We start from the raw sequence: 21591 nt of genomic DNA, 5'->3' as shown, positions 1-21591 counted from the left end.
ACAAAGTTTAGAAGTTGCAGAGAACATGTCACCCTGCATTGGGTAAGGCAGTTTATTCACCTCAAAGTTCTCTATACCAATGAAATCACAGGTTCATCCCCTATCCTTGAAGATGTCCAGTAATATGGAACTCACCACCTCTCAAGGCATCCCAACCTATATTGAGGAACCTCCCATTTTTAGGCAGTATTTATATAGAACATAAATCTTTGCACATACCTTTTCCTCTTTGTCATTAGTTCTGCCTTTTGGGTCCCACTAGAAAAAGTTGAATGACCCCTTCCAATGGCAACTCTTCAAATACATAAAGACAATAATCACATTCTCACATCCCTGTAAGTCTTTTCTTGTCTAGCCCAAACATCCCAGGACCTGCAAAGGTACCTCAAAGGGCTAATTCCCTTATCTGAAGGCCCTTCCACATTAAGAGCTGTTCACAAATAGAAGAGGCTTCCTCAGGAGATTTGAGAATCCCTGTCACACTGACTATGGTCTTCAAGCAGATATTCAATGACCATATGGCAGTTTTGCTATAAGCAGAATTCTTTCTAAGGACTGGAAAGCACAAACTCCATTTCATGTTTTTTCTTCTCCAAGCTAGCAGTCTCCAGTCCTTTCAATTGATCTTCATAGTGCATGACCGCAAGTTCCTTTGCCATCCTTACTATCCTCCTCCAAATATGTCCCAACCTTCTAAGGTGTGGTGTCCAAACAAAGCCTTATGATCCAGGTGGGGCCTGAGAAGGGCAGAGGACAATGGGACCATTGACTCCCTCTGCCTCCATGAGGCTGCACCTTCCTTTCTGAGATCCCTCTCTAGTTAATGAGAGAAGGGAAGCAATGTACGACAACTATTTGGGAATATTTGGAGGTCTGTCCTGTGGAAGAAAGAATAAATTGATTCTCTTTGTCACCAGATAAGAGGTGAACCAGATGCTTAAGAGCTCCCTTCCAATCCTAAGAATCTGCAATGATTATTAGGTATGACTGCACTAATTAGTGAGCTATTTCATAGGATCTCAGAATCTTAGAGGGGGACCTAAGAGGATACGTCATTAGTTACTTAAAAACTAATATTATATAAAAACTAATATTATAAGTGAACCTGAACACACATGCCTACACACACATACACACACACTCATGTGCGTTCATGTGTGTGTTTGCTGCAACTGTATTAACTAATAATTGTCTCAGGAAATAAAGAAAACTCAATATATATATTTTAAAACTTTTATTAGCAGTCACATAAAGACCCTCACTTAAGTGAGTGGAGCAACTTCCCTTGGGCTCCATCTGTATAGGACCTGATTTTTGGACCTGTCTTACTGGAACACATGTACTACTTGTCTCAGTGTCCAAACGGGACTCAGTTTATCAGGGGCCGTAACCTGCTTATACCCTTGTCTAGACCTACTCTCTAGAATATTTCATATGACAGCTCTCCTCTCCTGTTCTATGATCCCCATTAGGTCTCTGCCATTTGCATATACAGTGCTCATTTTTTCTATCATTGCTCTCATGACTGTACCTTGAGCAAGTCTACATCTGGGAGTACAAAGGAGATTTGGAAAAAGCCAGCTGTATTCCTATGTGTTGAGAGTATTTCTGTTCTGCTGCCCAGAACTCCTTTGGCACTTTCCAACTCTAATACACAGCATCAGCAAGAATGTTTCCCCATTTGGAACTATTCTCAAAGGGCTATAAAAAGTGTGTATCCTTTGACCCAGCAATACTACTTCTAGGGCTGTATCCCAGAGATCACACAAGTGGGAAGGGACCAGTATGTACAAAAATATTTATAGCAGCTCTTTCTGTGGTGGCAAACAATTGGAAATCAGGAGGATGCCCATCAATTGGGGAATGGCTGAACAAGTTGTGGCATATGAATTTAAGGGAATACTATTTTGCTATAAGAAATGAGGAGACGGACTTCATAATAACCTGGAAATACTTATGTGATCTGATGAGGGGAGCAGGACCAGGAGAACATTATGCACAGACACAAGGTATCTCTGATGACTGGCTTTGATAGACTTGGCTCTTCTCAGCAGTGCAAGGTTCAAAGACAGCTCCAAAGGACTCACGATGGACAAAGCTATGCACATCCAGAAAAAGAATTACGGAGTGTGAATGAAGATTGAGGCAAACTATTTGCTCTCTTTTTTCCCTTCCTTTTTGCTTTTGTTTCTTGTTCTCATGATTCATTACATTGGTTATAATTCTTCTTTACAACTGGACTATTATGGAAATAAGTTGAATGTGAAGGTATATGTATCATATTACATGCCATCTTCTAGGGGGAGGAAAGACAGGGGGATTTGGAGCTCAAAAACTTGTGGAACTGAGTGTTGTAAACTAAAAATAAAAAAATAAATTAAAAAAGAGTGTTTCCCTGCTGAGGCAAACCATGAGCTCCCTAAACAATGGTGAAAGCCCTCCTTTATTTTTTCCTTCAATGTTCTCCTATGCTGGATCTTACCAGCTTGATGTCCTCTTCTGCTTGGCTGGGTCAATCAAGTCTTGTTTCCTCCAAAAGATAGACTCCCAGCTCTGAAATACCCAGATTTCTCTCTGGCCTCAAAATTGATTGCAAACACTGCCCTGTGGTTTCAAAGACCACGTCCTGCAATTGACTTGGGCCCCAGTGAGCAAATGAATTCTCAATTATCAAATCAGAATTGTCTTTCCCTTGCTGCCAATCAAACCCTTAGGAAAGACTTCTTCCTCCCCTTTCAACTGTTTCTCTTCTCTCTTGCTTGCTTGTTTGAGTCTCTTAAGTAGATTACCCTGACAGGGATGGGAAAGCTGTATGGCCCTTTGACTGAACAAATGGATTTGCTCTGTAAAACTGGACTCAGTCCAAAGGCCCCGAGACTTCAGGCTCCCCCACCCTGTTACTTCTCTGTATCACCAGCCTCCAGTCGCCTTGACCATCTGATACAGAGGAGCGCCCTGGCGTATTGTTACCAACAGTCAACGATCGGCATGAACGCTTCCCTCCTCCATCCGGGCTACGAACAGAGAAAACTGAAAATTCAATTCAACAGAATATGTGCCAGGTCCTGCGCTACGTACGTGCTGGGGATGCAAAGACAAAAGTGGGAGCGCCTGTCCTCAAGGGGCCTACACTCAGCTGGGGAGAAGCAAACACGAAGCGGACCCTGGCTCAATTCTCCAGAGCAGGCAGGACCCAGAGCATCTCAGCGTTCTTAGGTAGCTTTAGGGGGTGGGATATTGTCTGTTCTCCATTTCTAAGCTCCCATGGGATGTGTACACACACACACACAGACACACACACACACACACACACACACAGACACACACAGACACACACACAGACACACACACAGACACACACACACTAACTTGAGGTAAAATCTCACTGCCACTCTCGTCTCTCAGATAATGGTGCTAATCTTTACTTAGTTTCTATACAACATTGACCCCATCAAATTCACATCCAGATGTGGCACGACTGCTTGACAAGTCCTTATCCCAGCTACCACTGGGCCAAGTCCTGAAGGTCACTTTCAATCATCACTCCTTGTTCCTTTGGATGTCAATGTTGGGATGGCTGAAAAACTCAGTTCTTGGGACACAAGGATGCCCCACTGCCTTCACCTAAAATGAAAGAATGAAATTTGAGGTGGGCAAAGAACCCAGGCCTGTATTCACAGATCTACAGGGCATTGGAAGGGAGAAGGCCCAAGGCTTCTCCTCACACTACATCGTCTCTCACCAGACATCATGGGTAAAGGATTCAAACGATTAGCAGAATAACTGAAGCAGCAAGGCCAAGACTGGCTTTAAATGTCTCCAAAGAGAGTCAAATGTCATCCTCTCCGATATGTGATTATCTGGCCAGAACTAGTTACATGACAACTACCATTTGGACACCCTCATGACTGTCCTGGAGAGAGGCTCCCTCATCCCACTTACGTGAGGAGACACTGTCAGAGGTTCTCTGCACATATGCCAGTCCCTGTCACAGAAGTACATATATAGCATTGGGAAATAAATGCAAAGAGGCAGCAGCCATGAGCTAGTCAGGGCACCAAGAGGACCCAAGCCCATCTTCCCCATCCCTGTTACCATCACCATCATCTTCATCATGCTAACAATAACATTCCTATAGCCCTTTAATCCTGCCATCTCTAATATGGGCAAATACATGGCATTCATCGAGGTGGCTTAGTCCTTTGAGGTTTTCTAAAATTCTGGTCCTTCTAGTATTTCTCTTTGGGGATTTGCAATCACAAACCTAGGCCAGCTACATAACTTCTCAATATCCTTAGACCTATTATTCTGGAGGCAAGAGGGAACCATAGCAACCTCTTGAATAAGAGACAGACATGGTTATGTATTCCAAGAAACGTTTCTGTGCCAAGTACAATGATAAAAAAGCAAAGAGACAAGAAATTAAAAGGTAGAGGACATGATGAAGTTGGACTGGTTAATTCATTACATAGCAGTCTCCTTGCCTTGTCTCTTCCTGCCTTTTTGGAAAGAGAAGAAAATTACATCACATACAGGTCTCTTGCCTTCAGAGTAAATGGAGAAATAACTTTCCATCCTTCCCAGGTCTTCTACCATTCCACTGAGCTCAGGGGTCCTCCGTGGCCTCTTCCATTTTCAGGTAAGGAGAAAAGAAGCCCATCACTTCCACTGTGCTCTTTGGAAAGCCTGCAACAAACTTGCTTTCATCTTAAATCTTTTTCTTTTTTACTATCCATCTTCTAGCTCTCACTGAGACCTAGCTTTTTCCCTGGCCTCCCTTTCTAGCACAGATTGCCTTTTCATTCTTCACTCAACTCCTGATTCGCTAGTTGAGGTGGAAAAGCTGGAGTACTCTTCATTCCCCATTATTATGTTTAGCCTCTTCCTCTACCATGTACCACCATTACTCAGTAACTTCCCTCTTTTAAGATTAACTCAATCCATATCTATTATCCAATCAAAATTCTGGTACCTTTGTCTACCTACTTCCAAGACACTCCCCTTCTTACCTCAAGGAACCCAGTGCCTGTTCACAATATTTCTCTCCACCTCAACTCCTGCCTTCATACTAGGAGACTTCAACATACATATTAAAACTCCTTCAAATACCCTTAGCTCCCTTTTCCTCAGCATGCTCATTTCATATAGCCTACTCTTTAGCTCAGCTTTACACAAAGATGGTTGTAAACTTCATCTTTCCATCATCCACAAGCGTGCCACTTCCATGCTAATAAACTCTGAAATTCCCATCCCCTTCTGCTTTATAACCCCTAAGCCTGCCTTTCATTCTCACTGGGACCTCAAATCTCTCAACCCCTTAGCACTATACCAGGCCATCACACTGCATCTCCTCCCTTCCTCATCTTGAATCCTTGGTGAATGAGTGCAATCCTACACTGTCCTCTGGAGTCCATTACCTCTAATCCTATTAAAGATATTTGTCTGCCAAGGCTAAACCTTTGGTTAGTTCCTCCTTATGCTGCTTTTTCTCTGAATCAAATGCTGCTGAAAAAATATGGAGAAAATCATGAAGTATGCGCTGACTAGGTACAGTAGAAATTTGTGTTCCCTAATCTACCCTGTGCTCTGAGTATGGCAAAGCAATCCATACATTTCTCTCTTTCTACCTTCCTTCCTCTCACACTCTTCGTAGCAGCTCTTCCAACCCTGCTCATTTCTCCTCAAACTTCCTATGGCCTCTCCCCTCCCCATCTCATCTGAAAAATGTAACTCATATGTCATTACAAATGCAAAAGCAAACCCATTTACCTGCACAAGTCAACCTAATGAACCAGGCCTTGGACTGGCAGTCAGGAGGACCAGAGTTCAAATCCTGCCTCAGAAATTGATTAGCTGTGTAACCCTGGTAGAATCACTTCACCACTGCATGCTTCTGTCTTTTCATCTGCAAAATGCTTATTCTTGAGATTCTGCAAGCTAGGTTTCAGCAATATGTAAACAGATTTACAAGAAAAGCAGGTTGGTTTTCAAAAAGTCAGAGACCAAATTGCCAACATTTGCAGGATTATGGAGAAATCAAGGAAGTTCCAGAAAGACATCTAATTCTGCTTCATTGACTACACTAAAGCCTTTGACTCTGTGGATCACAACAAAATGTGTCAAGTCCTCAAAGTGATAGGAGTACTAGAGAACCTTACTTGTCTCCTGAGTAACCTTTATGTGGCCAAGAAGCAACAGTTAGAAATGAACATGGAACAACTGATTGGGTTAAGATTGAAAAAGGAATACAACACAGTTGTATATCATCACCTGTGAAATACCAGGTTGGATGAATCAAAATCTGGAATTAAGGTTGAGAGAAGTATTAATAATCTCAGATACGTAGATGATATCACTCGATGGGAGAAAGTGAGGAACAATTAAGAAGCCTCCTGATTAGGGTGAAAGGAAAGTGTAAAAGCTGGCTTGAAGCTTAATATAAAAAAATTAAGATCTTGGCAACTGGTCTGATCACTTCCTGGCAAATAGAGGGAGCAGAAATGAAAGCAGTGTCAGATAGTATATTTTTGAGCTCAAAGATCACTGCAGACTGTGACTGCTGCCATGAAATTAAAAGACATTTGCTCCTTGGAAGGAAAGCTATGGCAGACCTGGAAAGCATAGTAAAAAGCAGAGACACCACCTTGCTGACAAAGTTTATAGTCAAAGCTGTATTTTTTTTTTCTAATAGCAATGTATGGCTGTGAGAATTAGACTATAAGAAAAGTTGAATGCCACAGAATTGACACTTTTCAATTGTGGTGCTTGAGAAGACCTTTGAGAGACCCTTGGACAGCAAGGAATTAAAATCAGCCAATACTTAAAGAAATTGGCCAAGTAATGTAGCTGAAGTTGAAATGTTTTGGGCACATAATGAGAAAGTGAGACTCATTGGAAAATAAGACTGATGCTGGAAAGGGTTGAAGGCAAAAGGAAAAGGGAACACCTAGAGAATATAAAATACCTGAGCACATACCTGCCAAAACAGACATAAGAGCTATATGAACTAAAGCATTTTATGCAAATAAACTCAGATTTAACTCAGAGGGGGCGATGAATATATAGTATCACAGAAACATGAACTTGCACAGACTTTGAGAGATAGCGGATGGGCCTCATGCTATCATCCTTGGTGGTCACAAAGAATCAGAAATAAGTGTATGATTGAACAATAACAACAAAATTGAGGATAATAGCAGCACCTACTTTGAAGGATTATTGGGAGGACAAAATGAAACTTTTTTTGCAGATTTTGCACACCTTCAAAGCATAACAGAGATGATAAATATTATCATTTCATCCTTTTTATTTGGAGCAGATTGTTCTCTCAAGCATCCTCACTATCTAACTATTCTCCATTCAATCCATGTCTACTGGCTGTTTCCCTATTGCCTAAGAGCATCATGCCCAAGTCTCCCGCATTCTCAAAAACTGCTCATTTAAAAAAATAAGATCAATCCAAGAAGATTATGAAAAGAAAATCAACCAGTTTGAAATAGAGAATCAAAAACTTAAGGAAAAATTTAACTCCTTGACAACTGGAATTGAGCGAGGGCAAGCTAATGATATTCTAAGAGAGCAAGAAATCATAGAATGAAATTTAAAAATGATAAAATAGAAGAGAAAGTGAAACATCTCATCAGAAAAACAACTAATCTGAAGAACAGATCAAGGATAAATAATATAAGAATAGTTAGACTACCTGAAAATTACAATAAAAAGATTCTTGATACATTATTACTGGAAATTATGAAGGAAAATTGCCTGAATTTCTAGAACAAGGAAGCAAAGCAGAAATAGGAAAAATCCCCCAATTGCCACCTGAAAGACATCCCAGGAAGAAAAGTTACAAAGCTTCCAGGTTAATCAGAAAATACTGGAAGCAACAAGAAAAAATAACAATTTCAATTTCATGGAGCTTCGATAAGGATTACACAAGACCTAGCAGCTGCTACGTTGAAGAGCTGTAGGTCTTAGAGTACTATATTCCATAAAGCAGAAGTGCTGGGGTTACGACCATGGGTAACTTACCTAGTAACATTAAGTATAATCCTGACTGGAAAAAAGGCCATTTAATGAACTGAAAGACTTTCAGGTTTTTGTGACAAAACCCCCAGAACTTAAGGAAAAATTTGAAATATATATATATAAAATAAACATTAAAGACCAAATATAAGGGACTCAATAAGTAAATTGTTTACTTTGTATATGTGAAAATATTAACAGTACTCTTGCGTTTGTCATCATTATTTGGGTAGTTTGAAAGAAAGGTTTGGACTGAGCTGAGTATGGTGGGATGATTCCAAAAAATAAAACTGTGTAGGGAAAGATAAAAAGTAGTTAATTAGCTCATAAAACTATATGTGGTTGTATACATGTATAAAAGTCTTCAAAATTCAGAAAGAAATAAGATGGTAAGGGGATAGATAGGGTGGGGGAGAGGATAGGGGAGGAACTTTTAGAGGGGAGGGGAGGATAAAGAATAGGAAGACAAGGTTGTGGGTAGAAGTAGAGTAGAGAAATGAGGAGAGATAGGGTAAATAGGGTGAGAAGGATGACGAGGAAAAATCAGAAGGAGGAAAATATGCAAATAATTGTAGCTTAGAATGTGAATGGGACAAATTTACCCATGAAATGGAAATGAATAGCAGATTAAAAATTTGAATTCAACAATACGTTGCTTTCAGGAAGCATTATATAAATGAGAGATATACACAAAGAATAAAATAGAGGGCAGAAGTAGATTTTATTATGCAAAAAGCAGGGATAGTAATCATGATCTCAAAGTTAAAATAAATTTAAACAAAAGTGAAAAATAGAGAAACTACTCTCTGTGTCAGCAATATTATGCATTATTGCTTTAGACCATTTAAAACACCTAGAGAATATAAAATACCTGAGCACATACCTGCCAAAACAGACATAAGAGCTATATGAACTAAAGCATTTTATGCAAATAAACTCAGATTTAAATAATTTAATATTTATTGTTCATAGGTAGGTAAAGCCAATATATTTTTAAATGACAATTTTACCTAACTAATCTATTAAGTGGCGCTCCAGTTAAATTACTTAAAAATTATTTTACAAAGTTAGAACAAACAATAACAAAGTTCATTGGGAAGAGCAAAATGTAAGGAACTTCAAAGAAACCAAGAAAGAAGATGTAAAGGAAGGTGATTCAGCAGCATCAAACATTAAACTATATTACAAAGGAGAGCATTGTTGAAGTGTAAAAAGGATAAGTTTGATTGTTTAAAATTAAAATTTTCTTGTTTAAATAAAACCTATGTATCCAAGAATAGAAGAAATCCAGAAAATTGGGGGGGAAACTTTCATAGCCATTCTCTCAGACAGGATGTGATGGGGTTTGAATTCTGTTAAGGTGTAGGAAATAATGAGCTGGTTGATTTAGAAAAACAGGAAAAGTCTTGGACCTGTGCAGGAAGATGCTCTCTACCTTCAGAGAAATGGATGGCAGGTAGAAATAAGCATAATAGAGTCTCACATATATATGCATGAGTTTATATGTGTGATGTGTATGTTTATAGATATCTATGAATATGTGTATATATGTGTGTGTACACACATACACACATATCTGTGGCAATAAAATAAGCAGATGATAAATTTATCAAAATATTAATCAACTTTTATTTAAATTTATTTTTATTTATAATTTATAGATATATAATTCATTTACAAATATATAGCATTACCTATGTAATTATATATATAAGTATTATTTAATTTTATTTAAATTCATTTAAAATTTAAAAATACCAAAAAAATTGCTCGCTGAATCCGTACATCCTCTGTATCTATATCATCTTATATCTCTCCTCCTTTTTATGGCTAGACTCCTTGAGAAGCCATCTGTAAGTTATGGCTTTTTTCTTCACCCTCTTTTCTTAATTCTCTATAGTCTGGTTTCCATTCTTATCATTGGAGCTCTCTCCAAAGCTTCCAATGATCTCTTCGTTGCAAAATCTAACAACCATTTTTCAAGCCTCATTCTTAACTTTTATGCAGTTTTTCACACAACCACCTTCTTGATACTTTCTTTTTCTAGATTTTCATGACACTACTTTCTCCTAGTTCTTTTCCTACCTATGTGATCACTCCTTCTCAGTTTCCTTTTTTAGATCTCTATCCAGGTCGTACCTATCAGTATCCCCTATGGCTCTGTCCTGAGGTATCTTCTTTTGTCCAACTGTGCATTTTTTTGGCAATCTCATCAACTCCCATGCATTCAATTATCATCTCTAAGCTGATGATTGTCAGATCTACTCATCCATTCTAACCTCTTTCCTAACCTCCAGACCTCAGATCTCTCCCCACTTTGGTCCATCCTCCACTCAGCAGTCAAATTAATCTTCTAAACACAAGTCTGACCCTGTCCCCACCCTACTCACATAAACTGCATCAGTTCCCTATTGCCTCTAAGATGAAATCTAAAATGATCTATTTTGTATTCCAAGTCCTGGAGCCTGCTTATCTTTGCACTCTTATTACACCTTATACCCTCCAAACTCAAACAAACACTGCAATCCAGTGACATGACTCTCTGATCCTCCTTCTTGATCCTTGCACAAGTCACTCTGTATCTTACATCTGTGTATTTTCATCAGTGGTTCCCCATGCTGGGAACTCTTTTCCCTCCTCTTCTTGCCTACAGACTTCCGTGGCTTCCTTCAAGCCTCAGCTAAAGCCCCACCTTCTACAGAAGCCTTTCCCAATGTCTCCCAAGTCCAATTTCTTCTGTTTACATTTTGTTTTCAAAAATGTGTTGGCATGTTATCTTCTTATTCAACTGTGAGCTCCTGGAGGGCTTGTTGTTATTCGGTTGTTTTCAGTCATGCCCCAGTCTTTGTAACCACAGTTGGAGTTTTCTTGGCAGAAATATTGAACTGGTTTTCATTTCCTTCTCCAGCTCATTTTACCAATGAGGAAACTGTGGCAAAGAGGATTAGGTGACTTGTTTAGGGTCACACAGCTAGTAAAATATGAGGCTAGATTTGAACTTGTGAAGATGAGTCTTCCTAACTCCATGCCTGGCACTTTATGCACTATGCTACCTAGCTTGCCTGTTTTTGAGGACAGGAACTGTTTTTTTTTTTTTTTTGCCTTACCTTGGGTCCCAATGCTTAGCAAAGGGCCTGCCTGGCACATAATAGGAGCTCCATAGAAGTTTTTTGACTTACTGATTGATTAAACAGTAGAACTGTCCATGCCCCAGGTTCCTGCTGACATGAGGGCCCAGTAGGAGGACCAGATTCCTGCACTGAATTGACTGATATAGCCATAACCCCAAGACTATGGAGGATAGAATTAGGAGACTAGAAAATGAACTGTGATTCATCTGAGGTGCTTCAACTTTCATTCTGTCTGGAGCCACTTTGAAAGCAAAATGCAAATGAATTTAGGATTTTCTAAGAATATAGATAAAAGACTTTGCCCTGCCTAGCTTTAGAATGAATGACGGCCAATGCACTTTGTTCAGTAGCCCAGGAAATGCTTCCAAACCCTCATTTCCATGTTCTGTTCAATTAAGGAGGGAAAGGGGAGGAAGTCAAGGTAAATGAGAGAGACAGAAACTGAGACAGAGAAGTGGAGACATAGAGACTGAGCGGAAGGGAGACAGAACTGCAGGAAGGGAAAGAAGTTAACACAGACACACTTGGAGGGGCTGGCATGTTCAATGTTTGAATTCAACTAGCCTAGTTACTGATAGCCATACTGAATGTGCCTTCTTCTTTCCTTCCTACTCCCTCCCATTACACATGCACAGACACGGAAATGCACACGCATACATGCATGCACATGCACACACACACACAAACTCATTCACACATCCACACGCACATCCACACAAACTCACTAACACTCACACATACACATTCACACCCACACAAACTCACACTAACGTATACATGCACATCCACACAAACTCACACTCACACATACACATTCACACCCACACAATCTCACTCACACTCACGCATATACACCCACACACATGCACACACATACTTTCCATTCAGGTGCTGAAATAAGCTCACACTGATTCAGTAAATGCACAGAGAGGACAACTTGTCATTTTTTTAAGGTTAACAAAGTACTTAACAGTCACATTGTGAGATAGGTAATAGAGTGTGAGGATTATCAATCCATTTGACAAATGTGGAAGCTAGGTGACTTGCCCAAGATCACACAGCTAAGAAATATCAGAATCTGCATTCAATCTCTGGCATCTCCTAACTCAGAAAGTTCCATTGTGCTTTACCCAACCAGGAAAATGACCTATTGTGTACAAAATGACAACAATATACACAAGGCATAATTCTGGAAGTTGTGTGAAAGACGGAAATAAGATTTGGTCCCTGTTTTAAAGGAAATCACTTAAATCAATTTGCATGGGCAGAGGGCTAGCATGTACAAAAAGAATTCAATCAGAGTAGGATACTCTAAGTACATAAGAAAGAGGTCCCAAGGAGGCTGGGGCTCTGCAAGAAGAGAATTATTTTGCCCTCAGAAGATCTTGAATGCTTTCAGGGAACAAATTATTCAAGCTGCGTTTTAGAGAATGGTTCATATTTTTTAAAGTGTTACTGCTGTATTTTAACTACAAAAATTCCTGGATTATACCACCCCATGAGAGCTGTCTTGTGATGAAATAAAACACTTAAACTAACAATACAGTCACCTCATCTGAAAATTCATAAAACATTCCACAATTGTATCCCCCTCCTCCCAAACCTTTCTATTTTAAAGTGGTTTATTTTTAAATTAACAATAACTTATTGTCTTTTTCCCAATCTTCATTCAATTGAAAAAAGAAAAAAACACCTTATAACAGATATGCAGCCAAGGGAAACAAATCCTGTTACTAGCACTATACATACATGCATATATGCATGCATGCATGCATATATATACACATGTGTGTATGTATGTATATGTGTGTATATGTGTATTGTGTGTATGCATGTGTTTTCTCATTCTGCTTCCCAAATCTGTCCCCCATCTCTCAGCAATTGACCAGTAACTTTCATCATCAGTCCTCAGGAATTGTGAATTATCATTGTGTTGATTCAAATTCTTACAGCTTTCAAAGCTGTTTGTTTTTACAATGGTGGTGTTCTTATATAAATTATTTTCCCTATTTTAGTCTTCATCAGTTTATAGAGTCTTCTTTTTTTCCTTTTATAATATCCATATTCTAGTATAATTTGTTCTCCTGCCTTCCCTCTGCATCAGTTCAGAGAAGTCTGTCCATGTGCCTTTGGAATAATCTATTTCCTCATTTCTTATAGCACAACAGGACTCCATCACATTCATATGCCATGACTTAATCAGCTGTGCATGAACAGATAGGCATCCCTTGAGTTTCCAGGGTTTTTGGTTTTACCACCACAAAAAAGAGCTGCTATAATTATTTTTGTATACAAGAGATCTTTTATATTGCTTTGATCTTTTAGTTACAGGCCTAGCAGTGGTATAACTGGCTCAAAGGGCACAGGCTGGTAACTTTTTGTGTATTTTTTGGAATGCTTTTGAGTCAATTTCTAAGTCCACCAACAAGGCATCAGTGTGCCTGTGTTTCCTTAGCTCCTTGAATATCTTTAATGATCTGTCATCTTCACCAATCTGATGGATATGAGGCAGAATCATACAATTGCTCAAATTTCCATTTCTCTAATTTGTTTTATGGAATACACACATGCAAACATTCATATAGCTACAGATAGTCTGACTCCTTCCTTTGGGAATTGCCTGCTCACTTCCTTAGACCATGACAGTTGGAGAATGTGTCTTAATCTTATAAATTGGAATCAGTTCTTTATACAGGACCTTCCAAAAGTCTTAGTGCAGCTTTAATTATAATAGCATTTTAAGCTATTAGAGCTGAAAACTGCACTAAAAATTTTGAAACATCTTATATATCTTGTAAATGAGGTTTTTATCAGAGAAACTTGCTGCAAAGTTTTTTTTCCCTGTTGTTTTCCTTTTAATCTTAGCTTTTTGGGGGATTTGTTTTTGTGAAACTTTTATTTCATGTAACCAAAATTCTTTATCTTATCTCCTTTGACCCTCACCATCCTTGTTTCATTGTGAACTCTTCTTACATCCCCAGAGCTCATTGGGATTTCTTCCATGTTTCTCTACTTTGTATATCTTGTGCCCTTTTATGTCTAGGTCAGGAATTTCTTTGGAGCTTAACTTGGGATAAGGTGTGAGATGTTGACCTACATCTCATTTCTTCTATGCCATTGTCCAATTTTCCCGGCAGTTTTTCTCAAATAATGAGTCATTATCTCAGTTGCTGGGATTCTTTGTGTTTATTGAACATTATGCTAGATTCTTTTACTTCTATAAATTGTATAGCTAATTATTATACAGCTCTTTCTCTCTTTTCAACCCGTTGCAAAATATTTTGAGAATCACTTGATAGCTTAGTTTGAGATCTGACCCTGCTAGTCCCCATTCATTCCCACTTTTTTCTGTATTGTCTGTGAGATTCTTGATGGTTTTTGCCTCCATATAAAATGTGTGATTATTTTTTCCAACTGTACAATGTGACTCTTTGGTAGATTCGAGCACTGAGGGATGAATAAGTATATTGATCAAAGTAGTATTGTCTTTTTTATTATATTGACTTGTTCTATATATGACGAATTATATTTTTCAATTATTCAGGTCTCTTTGTATGTCATCTGTGTAATTTTGTATACATATATATGTGTGTGTGTAGATATAGAGACAGAGATATAATCTTGTTGATATCTTGATACTTTTTATGCTAATTCTATATGGGGCTTTGAGCTGCCCCTCTAAAGCACTTAATTGAAGTGCTGTGTATGAGACATATGTTCGGTGGTATTTTATCACCTCAGGAGACTGTGAGCTTCTGGAGGTCAGGGATGGCATCTTAGCTAGAATATGCAACTCCCCCAAGAGATGGGCACTTAAAGAACAAACTGTTGATTGAGGGAACAAATGAAACACATATAGGAACCCCAAATAACAAGCCAAAGACAAATGTCTTAAGCCAAAAGTTTTAACAAGACAGAAGAGTAGAGAAGAAGGTCTTCAAGAAAACCTCTCCTCGTCTTGCCAATGCCATCCTTATTCATTGATTCTTTGCTTTTACTTCTTGATACATGGCTTAGTTCAATATCATTCCTTTCTGAGTTGGAATCTAGATGAGCCCTCACACTTTGGGACAATGCAGATTTGGGTTATCACATGTGCTGGATTTTCATCCCCTTTATAACCCGTTTCTCATGTCAGATCAGGAAAGGAGATAGACAATCCACGTGAGGGGAGTAAGGAGTGACAGGGGCCAATGGCAGGGCTTCTCAGGAACCCAGTGCCTGAGGGCATTGGACACAGAGAATCTGTAAGAGAACACAGACAAAGACTGCCGGTGATTGCCCATCAAAAATTGGATGAGAGGTCCTGGATGGGGAGTACTCATGCCCCGCTAGAGGGAATGTGCTGAATATTATCCCTGCTGTTCTCCGCTGGCATAGAGTTCATGCTCAAAGAAAACACAGCATTAGTGGTTCTTCTACTGTTTCTTGTTTGTTGGCTTGGTATAGTTTGGTTGTTTGTTGGATTTTTGTTTTTTGGTTTGTTTGGATTTTTGTGGTTTCTTTTTTGTTTGTTTTTTGTTTTGTTTTGTTTGTTTTTGTTTTTGTTTCTTTACCACAGTTCTCTCCTCTGCTATTCTTACTACTACCTCACTTACCTTCCCTGCAGTCCACAATGGCAAGGGGGCCTCAGACCCTTCTGAGCTGGGAATTCCAGGGAAATCTCTGCCTCTGGGAGCCTCCATCCCTTTATATTTAAAATAGGGAGAAGCATAGCATCTCTTCCACAGGGTTATTAGGAGAGGTCACAGGACATAACATATGGAAGCACTTTGTAAATCTTTAATTGCTACATAAAAAGGAAATATTATTATTTGAAAACCATTGTTACCCTGAAGATAGAACGATGAAGTAGAGCACTTATAGCAGGGGGCGAAGATCCAGGCCTAGAGTCAGGAAGACCTGAGTTCAAATCTAGCCTCAGACAATTGCTAGATATGTGACCAATGTACGTCACTTAGCCTCTGTTGGTCTTGGTTTCTTCATCTGTAAAATGGGGGTAAAAATAGCACCTACCTCCCAGGGTCATTGTGAGGATCAAATGGATCAAATATGGGGATTAAATTGAAAAGATCCCAGCACAGAGCCTGGAACAGAGTAAGCCCTATAGAAATGTTAGCTATCGTTGTTGTGGTGGTGGTTAATGAACTTGGGATCAGTAAGACCTGAGGCCCAATCCAGCCTCGAACACTTGGTAGCTGTGTGACCCAGCACAGGTCACTTTGCCTTCCAGTGCCTCAGTTTCACAACTATGGGGTGGAGGAGGGGCTGTTCCAAGGCTGATGTAAATCATTCATGGAGTCTGACAGTTTGCAGACCATAACATACATCGAGATGCCAACTGCTATCATCTCCCCCACCACTTCCACCACATTTGTTCAATTTATTATGATCATCATTAGAATTATCCTAAAGTAGGTTAGTACAGTGAAAAGTACTGTGTATGTGAAGCTTGACTCCACCAATAACTGCAAATATGACATTGGACAAGTGTGTTTCCCACTTCAGAAAATGAAGGGTTGGACTGGATGGTCTCTAAGGGATCATCTAGCTCTAGGTGATTTGCCCTTAGAAATTCTCCCCCCCAATCCCTCATGTATCCTTCCAGCAATGAGCCCAAACTCCACACTGCTGGTCCTGGCTCTCTAACCTGACATCTGACCAACCTTTGCTCCATTACTGTGTGAAGCTGCCTCAAAGTCCATTTTTTCCAGTTTAGCCAGGCCAGCACCATGTGTTTTTTGTTTCTCAATATCTTTGTTTTTGCCTTTGGAAGTCTGGGCTCATAAATAAAAGGTATAAATATTTTAATGATACGCTGAGGTGTCTTTTCTTCTTGAACAAATGACCAACTCTTGGTCTCTAATGGGACCTTTGTGAAAACTGAACATTTGTGGGCAGCATTTCTACATGCAATCTTGAACTGTTCACCTACTCGGGCACCAGGGGCTACACTGGTGCTGAAGTTGGGCCATGATGTACTGCTGGAGTTTAAAACCATTTTCTCATTTCAGCTGGTGTTTTCTGGCCCTTAATGCCCTTTGGAAATCAGATAAAAAGGGAAATGATCTCGACCATGAGCAACAGAGATGTTCGGGCAATTTTAGTCTCTGTCAAGCAATAAAATCATGGGATTGTATTTATTGTAGGAGTCTGAATTTCATATAAAAAGAAAATGCATTTTGGAAATACTGTGATTACAGTTATTTGTCCCTGTGTTATCTGATGAGCTAAATTAAGTGTGACATTGCCCCACCACTCCCCTCTCCCCTCTGAGCACACAGCTAATATTCCTCCCTGGGAGAAGCTGGAGTGACATTCAGTGACATCTGAGAAAGGTCAATCTGGTTACCCACTGTTCATTTAAGCATAATTGTTTCCAAGCCAAATTTGCTTCTGTTTACCTGATTTCACGCCTGAATTATTAGCTCGATTCAGCTAGGGATTGGTTGCAGGGACCTTCCTGCTCCTACTCAATCACTCAGGCTGATGCTCTGCTTTGGGTCTATTCCTTCCCTTAGTGACAAGGCATGATTTACATATGCTTGTTAACATTTCTATTTAACATATTTATTTTCTCTATATCCTGGGTGAAATATGATCCCCAGGAAAATGCCACATTCCCAGGCTGTGGCAAATAGTTCTTAGCTCCAAATAAAGAACAGCAGCTTCTGTCTGAAACTCTGACGTGGGCTTTAGTTATTGCTCATTTAAATGGGAACTCAGGCCACTTTTCATTTCTATATACCATCATGGAAACCAATGGGGTGGCTCCAGACGGATGAAGGCCCTGGGTGTAGCAGCAGAGTTTGGGGTAATTGGCTCCATCATGGCTGAGCTTGCACCTCCTCTTCTAGACTGTCATGTCATTCTCCAAACCTCTGCTCCCACAGACCCTGATGGAACATTTGGCTCCTTTCCACTTTCTAATTGTTTAACCTATTGGCAGGCAGATTAATTTGCCTTAAGACTTTAAAATATCCAACTTGCCAGGGAGCTCCTGCTGATTTATTCAGTCACATGGAGCCATGTCCACTAACCACATTGATCTTCCCTTATTTTCCTATCTTGGAAGTTCACAATAATGCCTTGGTGGTTAATGAAGAGCTTCTTGATTACCCTTAATTAGTTTCATTATTTGTCATTGCGAATTTAGGTTTCTTATTAGCGTATTGTTTTATGTGAGTATTAATTCAATGAATGATACCTTCAGAGTCTTGTAAAGACTTAGAAATGGGGAAAATGGCTCAGCCCATGTCCCCCAGCATGCCCATGCCCATGTCCTTGTTCTCCTCTGGCATGGCAGAGCTTCAGAGATGCTACTTCTCACAACATTTTTATTGCTCTTGGGAACTCCACAATGGGTGATTAGAGCAGATTTCTCATTTCTCTTCTCTGCTACCCTGTGTTTTTCTTCTCTCATGAATTTATAGGAATTGTCAGCAGAGTATGCTCTGGGACAGCAAAATGTATTAAAAGCAAAATTAGCAGGTTTGGTAAAAAGGGCCAAGGACACCATCAACTGCCACACTCACAACATAGGAGTTTGTCTGAGCCCTCTCTCATTCTTTCTGTTCCCAATCATTCTCCACATTCTGCCAGTTCTTCCCTCCATTTCATGGAACCAGCAATTGAGATGTGGAAGTGATTCACCTAGTCCATATTATAGCTGAAGAAAGTGACCCTCAGTAAGGAGAGGTCAATTAGTCAGTCAAAAGCATTTATTAATCTCCTACTATGCACCAAACACTGTGCTGTGTTTGGGATCTGGCCAAGGTCACACAAGTAATAAATAGAAAAAATCCTGCATTCCAACCCCTTACATCTGACTTCAAATGGGTGCTCTGTCCAGCAGCTCTCTCCACATCCCTAGTCAGAGCCCTTCTCACCTCCTGCACAGAGTGCTTTCATCACCTTTCATAATGGTCACCACGTGTCTGGCTCTACCCCATGTCAGACCATTGAACACAGAGCCACCAGATCATTAATCCTCCATGAGCCACTCTCATCTAACTCCCTGTTGCTCCAGAACTGCCCATGACTCCGGTCCAATCTGTGATCAGACTTGCCTTCCAAACCCTCTTATCCCCCATCCCCATCACCCAGAGCTCAAGCTAGAGCAGTTTTGTTCTTGAGGAGTCAGAAGCAAAAACTCTCCTTGGGCTGGGAAACTTAGAGTCCATTAGTGGTTGGGGTAGGAAGGGATAGGGATGGAATCATGCTGGAGAGAAACTCATTGGGAGCACACTTAATCAGGGAAGGAGTGCAGGGGATAGCTCCTGATTTTAACTAATTCCTCCTGCCAGGAAGAAACGGCATGGCATAGATAGAGTGCCTGACAGGAGAAATCCTGGGTTTGAGCTCCACCTCTGACCTAGGAGCTATGCAGCTCCAAGAGTTGACTTTTCAGTGCTTTGGGCAATTCTTTGAGATGCAGAAAAGACAGTGATCTACAATGGTGGAGGGAATTTTCTCACCTGGAAGTTCCCTGTACAAAAGCAATGCTAGGTCCAGTCCCAATTCCTATCATTCCTGCTACTAACAAGGTGGTAACCTCTATGTTTCCCTTCTAAGCCTGCTGCAAGTACATGCATTGTGTTCCAATTTGCATTACCCTGGGACAAGACCCCAGTGAAATACCGAGTTGTGGCCCTGCCTACCACTCCATCTGCTCTGATTTCTTTCAGTGCAGCCCTTTCTATCTTAATGAAGCCCTTCTAGACCACTTGAGCTCATGGGGTCAGGAGTTCTGGGCATCTTGTGCTAGCACCTAACCTATACATGGCATTCTCTGCCCCATTTCCCCTTAGATTCACCAGTTCTACCAATCAGCTCTTTCAAAATGTGGTGTCAACTTAACCCCCTTGAGCTGGGTTTCTCACCACACACACACACACACACACACACACATACGCACACACATACGCACACACACAAGTATACATATATGTATATATATATGTGTGTGTGTGTGTACACACATGTATATAATATACATATGCAAATACATATGTACATTTTATTTATGTGTGTTATTATCAACTGATTAATGAGAGTTGCCAATTGAAATACTATTTGAGATCAAGTCAACAAATATCCATTAAACTCCTACTATGTACAATGATCTATGCTTGGTTTTAGGGATAAAAAGAGAAAAATGAAACAGACTGAGTCCTTAGGGAGTTTACTTTCTACCATTGCATGGGTTCTTACCCTGGGACTTCTGTTTTTGTAATTGTACCTCAGTATAATTAGTTGTCTTCGTATTTTCGTGTATTGCATTTAACAACATTCTTCTGAGAAGGGACCTCTATGCTTCCCCAAAGGGACAGTTGAGCAAGGGGTCCAAGACACAAGGAAGGTGAAGAATCCCCTTTCTGGTGCATCCACTCATCCCTGAAAGTCTATTTGAACTGTTTTCTCTTCCAGGAATTCTTCTCTTACTGCACCCCTCCAAGATCTCAAAAACATTTTCCTTTTTAGTGAATTATTATGTAATTATGTATATCATAGTTATTTGCATTTGCATCTTATACCCTTAGTAGACTGTGGACATAACTAGTGAAGAAACCATCTTTTTCATTTCCACCAGTGCAGAGCTTGGCACATAGTAGGTCCATAAGCAATATATGTTGTTATGATGTATATACAGTTACTTCCAAAAGGACCTAGGTTTGAATCCAGCTTTGCACAGTGCCTGGCCCATAGTAGGCACTTCATAAACATTTGTTGTGTTGACTTGGCTTTGTTCTCTGCATCAGAGTTTGATTTGTAAGTGCTTAAAATAACAACAAGAACGACACCTCTGCCTTGTGACCTGCTGCCAGTTAGGGATCAAGTCAGAAAATCCAGAGGCAAAAGTGGCTTTAGAGACCATAGAGTTCAACTCTCCCATTTAACAAAGGAAGACATTTACATCCATAAAGGGCTGGGACATGTTCTCAACATCGCTCATTTAGTAGAAGAACCAAGATTAGAACTCGTGGCCATTGATTCCAAATGGCATCCTCTTTCCATTTCCATTCAAGCAGAAAAGCCCAAGTCAACAATGGTGTTGAGCATCATCATGACATCCAGAGCTGGAAGAGAACTGATATATCATCCTCCCTTAATGGAGGAGGAAACTGAGGCAGAGAGGAAGCAATAGCTTTCCTAAGGAAAGAGCTGAGTAGAGTCAAGATTTGGAGAAATGAGGTGCTGATAAAGTGGGAGAAAGCACAGGAAAGGAAGGCTAGGAGGGACATGGAAGTGGAGTGGCATGCATACTGTTCTTCCTTCTCCCCTAGATGATATGACAGCCTTTACACCACCCCTACCAGCCAGCCTCTGTTGACGGATATCAGATAATACAGGGCAGTACAGGTCAATGTCTGCCTAGCACACACCTTTGTTGCTTCTGGGACTGTTTTTCTCCCACACAAAGAAGATAGCCAAT

This window comes from Trichosurus vulpecula, chromosome 8 (assembly GCF_011100635.1).
Source record: "Trichosurus vulpecula isolate mTriVul1 chromosome 8, mTriVul1.pri, whole genome shotgun sequence".
In the NCBI taxonomy this organism is placed as follows: Eukaryota; Metazoa; Chordata; class Mammalia; order Diprotodontia; family Phalangeridae; genus Trichosurus; species Trichosurus vulpecula.
The sequence above is the reverse complement of the archived record's forward strand: the minus strand, read 5'-3'. Positions refer to the sequence as shown.